Source organism: Lynx canadensis, chromosome D1, assembly GCF_007474595.2.
Source record: "Lynx canadensis isolate LIC74 chromosome D1, mLynCan4.pri.v2, whole genome shotgun sequence".
Classification (NCBI taxonomy): domain Eukaryota; kingdom Metazoa; phylum Chordata; class Mammalia; order Carnivora; family Felidae; genus Lynx; species Lynx canadensis.
Genome location: NC_044312.2, coordinates 108,894,533 through 108,910,240, shown reverse-complemented (window position 1 = coordinate 108,910,240; position 15,708 = coordinate 108,894,533).

The window sequence follows — 15,708 nt, the reverse complement described above, 5'->3', positions numbered from 1 at the left end:
GAAAATTCCTCACAATCCTGGAATCCCCTAGGGAAGGGATCAGGAAAAACGGCCATGTTCAATACTCAAGACATCCACAGCCCTTATTTAAAATAAGCACTTATCCCTAACATGCAATACTGCAGGTGCAAGTTAAACTTATCTGTTCACAGCTGCCTGCTGTTTTCTGCTCCCAGATGAAATGAAGCAACTCTTCTGATAATGAAGAGAAACCTGTCTGAGGCAAACGAAAGATTGGCAAACAGCACAGCCTCCTCCTCTCAATCCACTTGATCCCACTCTGAATTATTTCAGCTTCTTTTATTCCACGATTAATGTAGTATTATTTTCATTTCATTTCTTTATTCTGCTTTTGTAAAAGCAGCATTTTGAGATGGACACTTGATCTTCGTTGCATTTCTCATCAATTCATTATATTATTTCTCATCAATTCATTTTTGTGTGTGGGTATAGCTTGATAGGCCAGAACTTTTAAATGGTAGTTTCCATTAACTTTAAATTGGTAGTTTCATTTGGTTAATTTTTTTTTTTTTTTTTGCATATGCAGACCATGCGTTCATCAGTAGTAAGGATCTCAAGGTTATGCTTTTTCCCCAATGGAGGTATGAAATAGAATCTTTTCTGCCTTTACTTATCATTCACCAAGGAGCTGTTCCCTCTCCATCTAGGCCATCATATTGCCAGGCTGGTTATGACTCAGAAGAAGTTATCTGAAAAAAGTCTACAGAAAAAAAAAGGTTTCCCCTCCCTCATCCACAAAGACCCACCCTCTGTATCAGTTATGATTAAAATACACAATTTACAGCAATTTTGAAGCATACCTTAGCATCTTGTTTGCAGTCATACAAAAGAAAAATACTTTTCCTACACTAAGAAAAAAACTTGCTTATACACAACTGAAAATAGAATCTTACTTGAGAATATAAAAGCTACCATCAGAAGAAATCCCTTCAGGATCATTAAGCCACTTCCTTTGCTCTGAAGCTCCTACAGTAGTATTAAGTTATATTAAATCACCTGAAAAAAATTCCAAAAGAGAACCACACACTACCATATCCAAACAACTTTAAGTCATTTTTCAAAGTTCCCAAAGTTTCTAAGTCAGCCAGTGGGCTAGACCAACCCCCAGTCCTGTACTTTCCTTCCCCAAGCCCTACACTGTGAATCCAATGGATCTTCATGAACTTCCCCAGCTGCCCAATTCAAACATTGGGGGAAAACAAAAACTAGAGGATCGGGAGTTACTTGCCAACTTGGAAGTTGAGATTTCTTTAGTTTTTCCATCCTAAGTATTTAAGTTCTCTGGCATGAATTATCTGAAATCATAAACTAAACAATTACCTAACCCCAACCCTCCCAAATCCCAACCATTAACAGGCCACTGCCAACTACCAATTGCCAAAATTTGCCCTCCCCTTTAATAAAAGTGATTTTAAAGGTCACGTTACTTGAAAACTTAACTTCAACATTTGGCCTAGTCAAGCTCTTCTGAAGTGCTCCTGAGAGGACTGAACATGAACCAAAGCTGCACTGTGCTGTACCACTCCAGCTTCAACTGGGAATACTCTTCCAAGGAAAAAAGCAGCTCCAATCCCTGAAGGTGTTCGTGCCAACAGCATAGCAGTACAATCCTTCTCTAACCCAGTTTGTCAATAGTACTATAGCATCTGTGGAAAATCTTAGAAAGAAAATTTTCTCCCCCACCCTCTTCCCTGTTAAGACCACCCCAAAATAAGTAAATATGACAAATTTAAAGGGTTATGTATTAAAAAGCTGACAAAGGGGTGGAAAAAAAGAGTAACTACCAGCCATTTCTCCAATGGACAGCTCCGCCACAGAACTCAAAAGTGAGAGCTGCTCGTGCTCTAGTTTCTAGAAACTGTAAACCTGTGGTGTTCTGATTATCCTGATACTGGATTTTCTTTTTTTCTGTTACCTTGAGTCATTTGCCTTTGGGAGTCTAGACAGACCTAAGGGGAAAAGAACTCAAAACATATTTTGCCCCCCCCATCCCCACAAGAAAACTTCCCCCCCCAGAGTTACACACCCAAACTCCACATTTACATAACTTTAATACAGGGTGAGGGAAGAAAAATAGGTCATCTATTCACAAACTGAAATGCTTCATTACCCCAAGCTAAAAATAAAAACTTCTTAGAAAACTTGCCAAAATCTTGTCTCAAAGTTGTTCTATCAAATTCATTTGGTTCAAATCAAATTGGTTATAAACAAAAAAAACTTGCCATCTACCATTCCTCCAGGCCTTGGAAGTCTGCCCTCAAAAGCTTCAGACAAGATGCATGAGAAAACAAGCCTGAAAAAGAGAAACCTACAACACCCGGAATCGGCCTACACCCCGTCAAATCCCTTGGCGCTTAGATACACAACTCCCCCGTTACCATTGGGAAAACAAATAAAGGTTACCATACTCCAGTTACAAAAACACATTAGCCGACCTCACGGATTTTTACCACACCACTCGCTCGCTCGCTCGCTCTCCCTGCGGCCTTGCACACTGGGATGCTTGCTGCTCTAGGATCCTCTATCTATCCTCCACACCGCCTGCTCGCCGCCTCCTCGTGGTCACCGAGCCACAGCCGCCAAGCCGCTCGCTAGCTTCATCACCACATCGCACTGGCTCCTCCTCCTTCCTGGAATCCTCTCTCCTAGCTTCACCTCCAAATCGTTAGGGCTCCTTCTTTCTTCCTAGCTTCCTTCACCAAACCGCACTGGCTCCTGGACTTCTCCTTCCTTCCTTCCTTCCTATCTTCACCACGAACTGCAGCTGGCTCCTCAGTCCTAGCTTCACCAAACACTGGTTCCTGGAATCCTGTCTGCTGCTCCTGTCTTCCTAGGTTCACTGAATCCACTTCTGCGTAGCACCTGGGTCAGCTGCCAATTACGCTAGTCCTCAGGATTTAAAATCATCTTAGCCCAAAGTCCAATGCAGAAATGTTAAGTTGGAAGTTATTCTTGATCTTGAATTACTTCAGTTATGAAAGTTCTTTAAATTTTCCAAAAGACACTAAGCTACTGCATTTAAAGACTTTGAAATTTTTAGCTCTCCAAAAATATGCTACCTTGGTTCTTAAGTAATTTCAAGTCTTTTTAGTACCAAGGCCATGAAACGCTGTAATTTTAAACTGATTCCCCTTCTAGCTTCTGAATAATTCTTCTAAGTTGGCGCCGGTCTATAGTTGTTTTAACACCCTCATCTTCTCAAATCTAGCTTCTGCATCACCAGAAAGTAACTTCATGGGCGTTTATAAGAAATTCTAATAAATATTAATTTCCTCCTTAGTTTTCCTGTTCTTGTACTTAATCCAATTTTTTGTTTTTGGCTTTAACCTTTTCTATCTTCTTTTTGACGTCTATCTTCTAAGCTTGCGCTCAATAGTTGTCCTAGCTTTTCGTATTCTACCTGAAATACTTTCCCTGAAGGTATCTTCCACCTCGTTTCCAACTTCTGGTTTTCTCCTGAACTTGTAATCTGAGACCTTAGTTGCCTTGGTTTTCTAGTTTGTCTAAACACACCTTTTCTTCTGCTTCCTCCCTTTGGACTTTTAATTTTCTGTCTTCTAAAAGCCGTAATTTTTCTTCCAGTTTTCCTATCTTCTCTAAGTCTTTTCTTCACCTTCCTGTACTTCTGTCTTTAAGTCTTCACCTTCCTGTACTTCTGTCTTCTGAGTTCTCCACTTCAATTTTCTAAGCTCTCCAAATTTTTATCCTACTACTTCCAATTAGTATTTGTCATTTTAAGAACTAAGTTTCAAATGATGCAATCCTCCCTGCGCCATGAATTTGAAGGCCTATCTCTTAAGGCACCTTCAACTTAAATCTTTTTAGAATAAACTTAAAAATTTTTTTAATCGTCTACAACTCGTCTTTTTAAAATAGCATTTAGGCCCTGTTTAGGTCGCTTACATTTTAACGTCAATCTACACGGCTGCCCTTCAATTTAAGGATTTTTTGAATCCCGGGCTTGGCAGTTCTGGCCTCAATTTTTAAAGCCTAAGTTTTTTCACTGCATGAAGCTTCGTCTCTTAACCTCCGTCTTGTTCTAGAAAGATCTTTCCTCTTTCTCATCCTAGAAGTCTTCATCTTTTCCCTTACAGATCTTTTTAAGATTAAATTACTCTAAGTTTCATGCTCAGCAGTATCTCAATAAGCACTAGCACTATTTTACGTTTCCTAAAGAATTGTATCAATTCCTGTCTATCTCTTTTTAAGAGAAAAACTTATCTGCAATCTCCTCACGCAGTGCCTCCTGCCTCCCCAGTCGCCTCTGCGCTCGCTGCCTGAAAGCCTGCCGCAGAGCCCCGGAGAGGCGTATTTATAGACGAATTACGACTCACACCGCGATCTCAATAACCCTCCGCCGCCTTTGTGAGGGAAACAAAAATAGTTCCAGGGCAGGGTTAAAAATAGAATCCAGTTTTACAAGACTTTCCAGATTTTTCGTGACAGTTCACGCAACTTGATTGCACACTAGGTACCCACGCGTATTTTAAAACTTAACTAGCCAGCACATTTGAGTTGAAAATGTAGGCAAAAACACAATCACACATAAGTAGAGCAAACAGCACCGCCCCCCCCCGAAAAACCCCACACCCATTACTTGGGAGTTTTTTCGCAACTTTTAAAATGCCTGTCATGTTTCCTCCGGAGTACAGTAGGTACTATGTAATGCTTTTTGAAGAAAGGTTACAATGGGTTTACTGACGGCCTTCATCTCCATTACGTAACCCAGCAGCAGCCTAGGAAACATTGCAGCCATTTTAGGAGCGGCAAGGTGTCCCTTTGTCCCCCAGACCGCCTGGGGTCCTGCGGGTTGGTGCTGAGCTTATACTGCACGCGTTCTGATTGCCCTGTTACTGGAGAAGCCCGAGCGGCCTGGGGTAATCTGCTTTAAGAATTCTACTAAATGTAGAAATCACTTCCAGAAAGGGCCTCTACTGGCCTCTGTGTGCGGCTGTCTCTTGCAATAAGAGCTGGCGAGCGAGCCCTGGGGGGCTGCCGAGATCTAACGCATCCCGGTGGGCTGGCGTTCCTTCCTTCACACGCTTACCCTTCTTGGCTTTGTGTAAATGCTTGCTAGACGTCCCCCAACCATTTTTGGTTGTTTTTTTTTTTTGTTTTGTTTTTTTGTTTTTGTTTGGATCATGCCTACACTTAGTTCTGTCCAAACGTGAGCCGTTTTGGGGCTTCCAGTCTTCTTGCTGAAGTTATCAATATACCCCAATCCCCTGGCAAAACCGAGTCTCACGAGTTTCGCCTCCAAAGACATAACGACCTTGGGCAACCAGTTCGGGAACGTCTTCTCGAATATTCCCGAAGCTTGCTTATGGGTTTGCTTTACCATGTGTTTTAGAGTCTGCATGATCCCTGGCTTGGCTCCATTCTCTCGATTTTCTAAACCGGACGTGCAAAGGATACAAAAGGCTTTCCCCCGACCCAAAGCCTTTCCTTTCTGCACAGTCCGCGTTTTGCTTTCAAAGCACCCCCCGGAGTTTCCCAACTAAAGGGAAAGCTAACTAAGCACCGCGTTGCAAGGATTCTGGAAAAAAAACACCTCGGCTCCCGGGGACGCAAAGGGGATGTGACTCTGGGGCGAGGCCGGAGGATGTGGAAACAATGGCGCTGCGGGGGTGGGGGTGGGGAGGGGGTTTCCACGCGGCTAAGGCGGCTGCGCGGAGAAGTACGGGGCGAGGCGGCCTGTGAGGGGGTCACGTCCGCTCCGGCTCCGCCCGGCCAGGCTCCGCTCCGCGCCCAGGACCCTCGGGCCATCGGGGCCACGGGGAGGACAGCGGGCACCGGCTCGTCCCGAAGCCCGGGCTGCCCGCGGCCCCAGAAAGGGGACAAAGGCTGGGGGAGGGGTTCCGGACCGCACCCCCACACCCGCCCGGCGCAGGGATACGCGGGCCGTGAGCCGCCGCCTCGCTTTGTGAGGCTTCGGCTCGCGGGCGGGCACCGCTGGCTCTAACCGGCTCCAGCCGGTCCCGGCCGCCTCCCTGAGCGGTGGTGGTTGACGCAGCGCGCCAGTGCGCGTGCGCACCCCGCCCCGCCCCCAGACCATGTTCTAGTGCCAGAGAATGGTGGAGGGGGCCGGGTAGGGGGAAGCTGGGTTTGGACAGGGGGCTTCCCGGCCGAGCCTCGGCTGTTGGCCACGCTCGAGCTGCTCTTCCCTTTTTGTGGCTGCTGCTCTCCCTCCCTTTGCAACCCCCGTCTGCCTTTCCTTCCCCTTTCCTGGCCTTTGTCGTTCCTCCATATTGTATCAAAGTCATCCGTTAGTTGAAAATCCGCACAGGATCCCCCTGTCGTTAGCAAATGCTGTTTCTTTATTGTAACACACTTCGGGTGTTTGCGTGGCGCCGGGTCTTACTAGTCTAGGATGCAGGAGGCGGAAGAGGGTCTCCGAGACCTGGCAGCTGGCTGGGTTTTTGGAAAAGAAAATGATGTAGCGAGAGAGAGGAGCTCGGGGACAGGGTGGGACACCCATCCTCTCTCACCTCCAGGGGCTTTCTTGTAGAATCTGCAAGATGGCATAAATTCAGAGAGGGGAAGGTGGAGTTCAATGACAAGGTCTAGGTTAGGGTGGTAACTTAGGAATGACATGGCAATTGTGCAAACTTGTTTCTGTTTTTAAAAACCCCTTTGGCTCCGGTAAATGACGGGTTGTGCAGGCGTCGGGGGAGCGGGGGATGGGGGCAGGGGGAGGGCGAGGGTGCAAAGGGACCTACCCGCGCCCCCCCCCCGCCCCACACACACACCCGACTGACCCTGGCAAAACTGTTCTTGTATAATCCTTCTTCTCCACTTTCCCTTTAAGAGTGGAATTTTACTGAGATGCACAGGATTCCCTTCAGACACAGACTTGATGTTTTTTCTGGATTGGAAAATTTTTGGTGGGATTTTTAGCGCTGGAAGGAGGAAAAAGGAGTTGGGTCACCTCGATTTACAAATGGGGAGTTGGGAGCTTGGGGAGTTTGTGATCTGGCTAAAATCGGACACAGCTAATTAGTACCAGAACCTATTCTTGCATCCCAGAATTTGACCTCAGGCTGCCTCCCCTCCTCCTCTCTCCTACCTCCGCCCCACCCACCCCTCCGGGCCCTCTCCCTGTGCCTCTGTCAGCTTCCACTGCTGTTTTCTCCAGGGCTGGGGGGAGAGCTGAGGGCCTCATCTGTCATCCGTGCTCTTTCTCTCCCACCCTGGAGCTCGTGAGATGAAGAAGAGACTTAAAGTGCTTTAAGTAACTGTCAGAATTGCAAAAGAAGTCATTTCCATTTCCTTATAGACTATAGCATTTTCCTCATACTGTTAAAATGGCTGTGTATCACTTGGTCAATTCTCCATGGGTTTGGGGAATGAAGGTCAGCATTCAGGAATCTGTTGTGCCAAGAGAGGAGACTTGCCAAGGCCAGAGAGAATTTTTTTGTACCAGTTGGTGGGTGAGTGCCATTTTGGAGGAGATTGTGGACTCTCACCCCCGTTTTTACTATGTAGGCCCAAGAATTTACTGACTTCATCTCTCCTAGCTTTTGTTTGACAAAGGGAGCTTTTGCTGTCTCCAAAGTATTCTGATTCCTTCCTCCTCTTTATATAGTGAGTCCCTTCTTTCCCGGAAGGTTCGTTTCAACAAGATGGCCCCTAAGCACCACATTCTTTGGTGAAGATATTAATACGTTTGATTATGTGCCCTTTTCTCAGCCCCTTGAGGATCCCTTTAACATAAAACTACATTTTTTCAAGGCATCTCCTCTCTGGCCTGCATCCCTGTTCCTTTTAATTTCAGAATGTCTGATGGCAACTGGTCTCCCCACTGGTGTTTCCATATTCAGTATCACCTGAATCTATAATTTAGTCTTCATTTGAGCCTAACGACTCAAATATATGAGGGTAAGGGCCCCTGGGTGGCTCATTCAGTGGAGTGTCCGACTCCGGCTCAGGTCGTGATCTTTCAGTTTGTGGGCTCGAGCCCCCTGTGTCGGGCTCTATGCTGACAACACGGAGCCTGGAGCCCGCTTCCAGTTCTGTGTCTCCCTCTCTCTCTGTCCCTCTCCCACTCTTGCTCTGTGTCTCTCAAAAATAAATGAACATTTAAAAAAATGTCAAATGTAAGAGGGTAAATCCATTTTAGCCAGTTGTTTCTTGCCCTCCCCACCACCACCCTCAAAAAAGCCTTGGCTAAAAATAGGTGGCCCTTGGTCTGTTTGGGGCAGTCACCTCACTGACAAACACACCCGCGTGACCTTGGGCACTAACCCAAATAACTTCTCGCTGGCAATTTCCTTCTGTGTAAAATGAGGAGATTAGATGAAAGAAGTGATGATGCTAATTCTATAAAATGCAGTCAGCGAAGAGAGCAGGAAAAGTATCAGGCCTCCTGGCTGTGGCTTCAAGGAGGTGGGGCAATGGAAAGGACTGTGGGAGCAAAAATTTAAGGTCAGGCCTCCAGGCCTTTTGTCAGCAAGGCCCTACCTAATGCTCCAGACTCCCGTCAGGCCAGAAACCTCCAGAGAATGCCAGAATCCACTCCACCTCCTCCCCTTTTTAGCAAGGCCAGTCGAGCTTACTCAAGAGAAAAACTATGGGTGCCCTTCATTTCTGGGTCTGGGGTCCAGAGTTCAGTCTGGGGGAGACTCCAGCGGCCACCTCTTTGGTTTGATTTTACCGAATCCTGTGATTTTTATCTAATACTGCATTACCAAAGACTGTTCTGGAAATGCAGATCAGAAAGGCAAGGGGAGTCCCGCAGAAACAACTTTTTTGTTGTCTGAGGACTAGGAATTTGCAGTTCCCAGCCCCCTCCTGCCGCCCACCTTCCCAGAGCTGATCTCTGGAACAATACTGGTTCAAACGTGGGGCTCCCTCGCAGCAAGAAAACCCCACAGAGGCCCCGCAGCTCAGGGCTCCATCACACCAAAGAGAGAGCATTGTTTTCCAGGGGATTTTGGACAGCTAAAAATGTACCCTGGAGAAACTCTGAAATCAACCCCTGAAACCCAGCAGACTGTTACCTTGCAGAGAGCTGAGGGCAATTCCAGCAAAAACAAGTTACAGAAACTACAGGCCACAGTGTCACTGGCCTTCCCCGAATGCGGTTAGAAAAGGCAGCCCGGGGCCTCTCCCTCTCAGGCACCGAACCTCACTAGGCAGAAGAGTAAAGGAAACATTCTCCTCCTGTCTTCCTGAGAGAAGCATCCATCTTCTAAATGTACCCTCCTCTAAGATGTAGTGTGAGATAGAATCCTCCTCAGAGGTGGGGGTTGGTGGGGGGGGTGGGGACAAGGGGGAAGGCATCTTGTAAGAACAGTTCCCCCACCCCCAGCCTATCAGCTCCCTGCTGCTAGTTCCCTTCTTTAGTTTATTCACCACATAATGTCCTTGGCGCTGGGCCCTGCAGCCTGTTTGTGGATCTTTCTGGAAGGTCTGGCGGTGGAAGCCTGTTGGAGGACAGAGTGAGAACAGGGCAGAAAGTGCTCTCTAGGGGAGCGGCTTTAGCTTCATCTCCCCAACTTAAGAGCTCTGCAGGGCAGGGGAGGGGGGTGGCCCTCACAGCCTTCACCCGGGGTTTCTAGACCTTTCCCCCACGCTGTCCTCCTCCCTCTGGCCTCTCTTCTTGTCCCAGTTAGTCTTTCCTGGAGACTTACTACTGACCTCCTCTCCCCAGCAGAGAACAGTCTGCGTGCTCTGCCTTCCTGGCCCCTCCGTTGTCCCTGATGTGTCTGCAGGACAGTAAATTCGGCACGCGGCTTTATTTTCTGTAACTGGTATCGAGGGCTGCGCTGCCACCCCCTTGCCCTGCATAATCCCCTTTCAGCTGTCACCCCAGCTCCCTGTGAGGGACATGCTGCAGTCCCCCAGACGGATGAGGAAACTGAGGCCTAAGATGGCTCTCTTGGTACCACTAGTGGCCGGCCCACAACAGAAGCTCTGTACGCTCTACTGAGTAATGACTAAATGAATAAATCGGGAAAAGCATCTCGTTGGAAGTTAAAACCCCAGGCCGAATAGCTCAGGGGCATGGGTGGTACGTGCTCAGCTGTGCAGTGTGACTGACTGACTGACTGACAACTGAGCACGGGAGGGGCTCTGAAGGGCCAAGCGGTCCTCGTTCTGGAATGTCCCGTCCGGGGTCACTCGCGGGAAATAAGCTCCGTCATAATGTGAGGTTTTCAGTGGTTTGCTGTGCTGCTTAAGTCTTGAAAGGTGGTAGGAAGGAAGAAGGAAGCGATTAGACCCAACTTGACATGCCGTGAGAGGAACTAAAGGCATCCGGATTTGACGTAGATGTCACTGCTCATCAGGGTGCAGCGCGATGGCAGGGAGCAGAGCTACGTAAGTCTCCGGAGAACTTCCGGACAGACTGATGCACGGGTGCAGGGGAAGAAACTTCCCGACACACTGACCCACAGGGGTCAAAAACAGGGGAAAGTACAGGGGAAGAAACCCGAAGGCCACCTTAGGTCTCTCTCCACCGAGCTCCGGCTGAACACTCAGGCTGTAGAGCGAAGGGACCGGCTGAAGGCTCAGGCCTCATTGTCATCCCCCTGTATGGGGGTCAGGCCTCACCTGTGCCGGGACGTCTGCTTACTCAGCCTCGGGGCCTGCTGAGTGGACCTTTGGAAATAGCCCAAAGGAGCGTGAGTCTCCACATTCTTGTATCCCTGAGCTGTTCAGTCACCCACTTGGGGACCCTGGCGGATGTTTGTGTTAGCATCGCATACCCCGCCTGATGCTTATTAAACATTTCACATCTCCTACACACACACACACACACACACACACACACACACACACACTGGGTGTGCCATTCGTCCTCGACACAGCTGTGGCCCACATCCCATGCAGACAACTTTTGTGGAACAAGGGGGCAGAGGTCACCCAGTTCTGGGAACTTCCCCTGAGGTATATTTCTCAACACAGGGCGGGTAAAAACAGAAGCCCGTGGCATTACAGGTCCTTCTCCAGGGCTAATGTAACAGGAGAGCCATGCAGGGATTGAGGTGGAATGGACCATCAAGCTCATTAGGCGATGGGAACTCACTAGAAAGCAGGAGAGGCACGAAGGGAAGACTGGAGCGAGGGCTGGGGGGTTTCAGTTACCTGGAGGGGGAATTTGGATTCTGCTGCTTGGGCCTTTCTGGACTTGAAGCAACCCTGTGACCATAGGAAGTATTATATGGCGGCTCTTTGGAAGGTGGCTGAGCTGGGAGAGGTGGCAGATGGCAGGACACTGGAGTCCATTGTCGCAGCCCAAGCCAGAGGTCACAGAGGCCTGGATTGGGGTGGGTGGCGGCCATGGGACAATAGAATGAAGACAGAGAAGTCTGCCTGAGGCTCTGAGCTCCCCAGTGTTTTCCTCCTCTCTGGTTCCTCAGCACCCCCGGCCCTTTCCAGACTCATGCTCTTTACTCTCAATGACACATCTCTGCTCTTTCCTCTCGATGACATAGCTCTTCAGGTGACACTCATTCTCATCACCCCGCCTAGACATCACTCCTCCAAAAGGGCCTCTCTGACCAGCATATCCAAAGTCATCTCAGATCACCACCTCGTAGTTCCTCTCTGTCACAACGCAGCCTATGTTCTCCTGGATACCGATGTGTATTAACATGAACATGTTCCCCTTGTTCCTCTGACAGTCAAAGGGACTCCAGGTCTGTAGCTGGTTGGCAGGGAGGATGGGGTGTCACTGCTGGGGCCTGAACGGGGGGAGAGGGGGCAAAGAAGCCTCAGGCTCACTCATGCACAGACATGGGAGAGGCAGGTCTGTGCCAGCCTCCCTGAGAGACAGTCCCTCCCCCAGCTGCAGACAGAGAGTGAGGACACCACAGATACATCATTTGGCTCCGTCCTGTCTGGACCCTGCATTTCCAGCTGTGGCTGTTCAGGAAGAACCTAACCAGGGGTGGAGCGGGGAGCCCAGCAGGGGGAAGTGGGGGGAAGGCAGAAGAGGAGAGAGAGCTTCCAGTGTCTTCCCAGCCCCACTCTTTCCTTAGAAGTCACTCTTCCATTTAGAAGCTTCTAGAAATAAGTATACAAAATACTACCCCCGTAAGAAAATAGAACATCCAGAGAATTTCTGGGGAGCAGAAGTGGTGCACCCCCAATATTCAGGTGCCTCTGGGCTTGTTCCAGCCCTGCTGCGCTGTCCTCTGGGGGAAAGACACCCATGTGGAGTTGACCTGGCTCAAGAATGCTGTGGTGATTGATGGCGGAAGCTGTCACTCCTCCCCTTTGCCCTCCCAGGACCAGGAATCCTGGGGTCTCCGGGACCATCAGTGTGGGTACAGATCTGGCATTCCATAGCACCATGGTGCCCTGCGCCTGAAGTTCTGACAAGTTTTTCGGCTGTCCCCAAGTCCCCAGGGCTGCCCCAGGCCTCTTCAGCCACAGCCTACACAAGCAAAAGAACTCAGCAGATCCTGGGAAGAAGGTGGAGCTGAGAACAGCTTTGGGAAAAGAACCTAGGTGGAAATTTCCATCACTGTTCTGCTTAGGCAAAGACCAGCTGAGGCCCAAGGTGTAGGCAGACACTGCAAAGGGGTTACAAAGGGTCACTCTCCCTCATTCTTCCAGTGTTAATCACCTACTGCCCCACCCTCAAGCTGGGCCATAAAGCTCAATCAGCGGTGTCCCTCCTGTGTCCCCACTTCTGGCCCTGTTTACTGCCAGCTCCCTAGTTCACGGACATCCACCACCTCTGCCCTGAGGATATGCCCATTCTCCCTGCCAGTCGGAGCCGCCCCCCCCCCAACTTTAGAAGCCAGGCAGTGTGCCTTTCCTTTTACAGGAAGACTTCCCTGCTGAATGGTCAGTCTGTCCTGCAGCCATCGTGGTCCAGTGACCTCAGCAGCAGTCCTGTGGTCACACCCTTCCTCCAGTGACTCATCTGTTATTACCTTCAGCTATGGCATATTTATTGTTTGTCCTTGTCGTTTAGCATCCTTGAAAACAGAGTCCTATAGCCCTACCTCAGCTGAGAGCAACTCGTCCATGCCGTTGATCCTGTGTGGCCTCTGGCTTGGGCTGGCACTGGGGACTCTGAGAGGCTCAGCCCACCCCACACTGTTCCAGACCTGGTTCCCCAGATCCGCCCCCAGCCCAAGCCAGCACTGCCTCAGCCGGAGTGGAGGGAAAGGAATGTTTGTAGGCTGGACTTCCTCCCCCCACAGCCAGAATGCCAGCATGGCCGGTGCTAGAGGCTGAGACGACTGGGCCTCGGGCTCTGGCCAAAACCACCCCTGGGGCCTGTCTGGTCTCACCCATCAGCCCTCTGCTCTGGCCTGGCAGCTTAGGTGTGCTGGAACCGGCAGGTGTTTCCTCCCTGTCCCTCCACCCAGCCTAAATGTCACCCTCCTTGGTTTGGTGATGGTCCCCTGAAGACCGTGGATATCTCCCTCCTGTCCCCCACCCATCTGGGACTACTGCAAGCGTTCTATGGAGGAGTCATGAAGAGAGCGGCCCCAAGAGTCCCACACACTCGGTCTGAGCCTCGTTTGTTCCTCCACTTTCTGCCTGAGCTCTGTGACACCGGCAAGTTACTTAACCTCTCTGAATCAAGTTTTTGCCTCAGTGAAATAGGAATGATCTGCGCAGTACCCCCTTCTCAGGGTTGTGAGGTCGTCAGCAGCTTGGTTCAGTGCGTGGCTCAAATGCTGTGCTCTATAAATGGTGGCTGTCACTACCAGCAGCAGCTTCCCGGCATGACCGGAGCCAGGCACGTCTCGGGAAGGGGTTAACCATTGGCAGTGACTTCACCCCTGCAGTGGAGCAGGAAGGAGGCAGAGGAGGTAACAAAATCAGGCCTCAGCAGGGTGGAATTTTCCAGTGCTCATAAAATCGGAGTTGCAGTCAGGTTGCTAAGGGAGGTCACCATGGAAACGGTCAAGTGCGCTTGCTTCTGGTTATTCCAACCTGGTTCCAGGACGATGACACAAGTTCCAGGCCTCTTCATTGGCTGCCACCTTCCTCTTGCCACCGAATCTGGCAGGAGATTGGCCGAGAGCTGTTGCTGGGCTGGAGTTAGACCTCTTTCCCACTCCCCTACACCCGGAACCTGCTGGAAGCTGTTATTTTGAACCCCAGGAAGGGGGAAATAGGCTGCCAAAGATATTGCCATAGCAACTGCCTTCCTTTCTGCCCTCCTTGGAGTTAGCAGTTGACTTCTTTGCAGCTGAAGTACTTTTGCAAAGGCAGAGGGGGTAGCAGCCATTTTACACGAACTTAAAGTAACGGCAACTCCCTCACCTTCCAGAATAGTCAAGGAATTTCTGAACCTCTCCTTATGGCCTTGGTTACTAGCCCACCCCTGGGGGCCTTGGTTTCTTTTAGTGAAACGGGGTATTCATCCAGGATTCACTACTTGTGCGGCCACCGTGTGTCTTTAACTGACCGGCATTGACATTAGCTTAGTGTGGGATAACTCTATGAGGTCGGGTTGGAGGCCCCACAGACTTGTTTAGCCAAGCCTGGAGCCTTCGGGACCCAGGGGCCCCTCAGGAGTCTATTTCTTCTGCCAACAGCTGCCCTCTGGAACCATCAGCAGTTCACAGTCCCCCCAGGGACTCATTTTCTCTTTCTGTAAAAGGATTCTTCTGTAGATGATCTTGAGAAGCCCTTTCTAGCTCCGACATTCCACAGTCCTAAGTTAAAGGGCTGCCTGCTTCCCACAATAAATCTGTGGAACTCATCATCCTCATAGGAGGTAAAAATACAGGCAAATTCCCTATGCCAAGCACTTTCTATGTGGCAGGCCCTGCACATGCATTAGCTCAATGTTCACAGCAACCTTAGAAGGTGAATATCACTATTACAACACCTACCCATTTTACAGATAAGGAAACCGAGGCCCTGGAAAGGTAGGTAAATTTGCCCAAGATCGAGATGTAAAGCCTGGGGGTCTGGCAGCAAGTCCATGCAGGTATCTTTCCAAGTACCAACTGACATGAAGATTAGACAATGTGGGTCGACTCAGAGTAGGTAGAACACTGGGTGGAATGAATCCCGCACTAGGAATCACAAGCCTGCTTCTACTCTAGGTCCTGCCGTTAAGTCCCATTGCGTTGTCTCCAGAAAGTCACTTTTCCTCTCTTGGCCTTAGTTTTCCCATCCATGAAAATAAGAGATTGTACCGGATCTTTGAGGGCCTCTCCGGGTGAAACACTCTGAGTCTCTGAGAGAAAAATTGGCTTAGAGGAGACCAGGGATAGCCTTCCCGAGTCACAGAGCAAATAAATGCAGCCTCAAATGGCCTGTCCATTAGCTTGGATCTCACCCTTTGAGGTGTGGGAAGGATTGTTTGAAGTTGGGGCCCATAGACCAGCATCAGTCCACATGATTTTTTCCAGCAAAATACATTTTGTCTTAAGACTGGCCTTTTTTTGGGGCGCCTGGGTGGCTCAGTCGGTTAAGCGGCCGACTTCGGCTCATGTCACGATCTCGCGTCCGTGAGTTCGAGCCCCGCGTCGGGCTCTGTGCTGACAGCTCAGAGCCTGGAGCCTGTTTCAGATTCTGTGTCTCCCTCTCTCTGACCCTCCCCTGTTCATGCTCTGTCTCTCCCTGTCTCAAAAATAAATAAAAACGTTAAAAATAAAAAAAAAAAAAAAAAGACTGGCCTTTTTTCAGTGATCGAGCCCTTCCTGCATTTTCGATGTTATAAAGTCATTTTTCTTATGAAATGATGGTGATAGCAGATGGTAG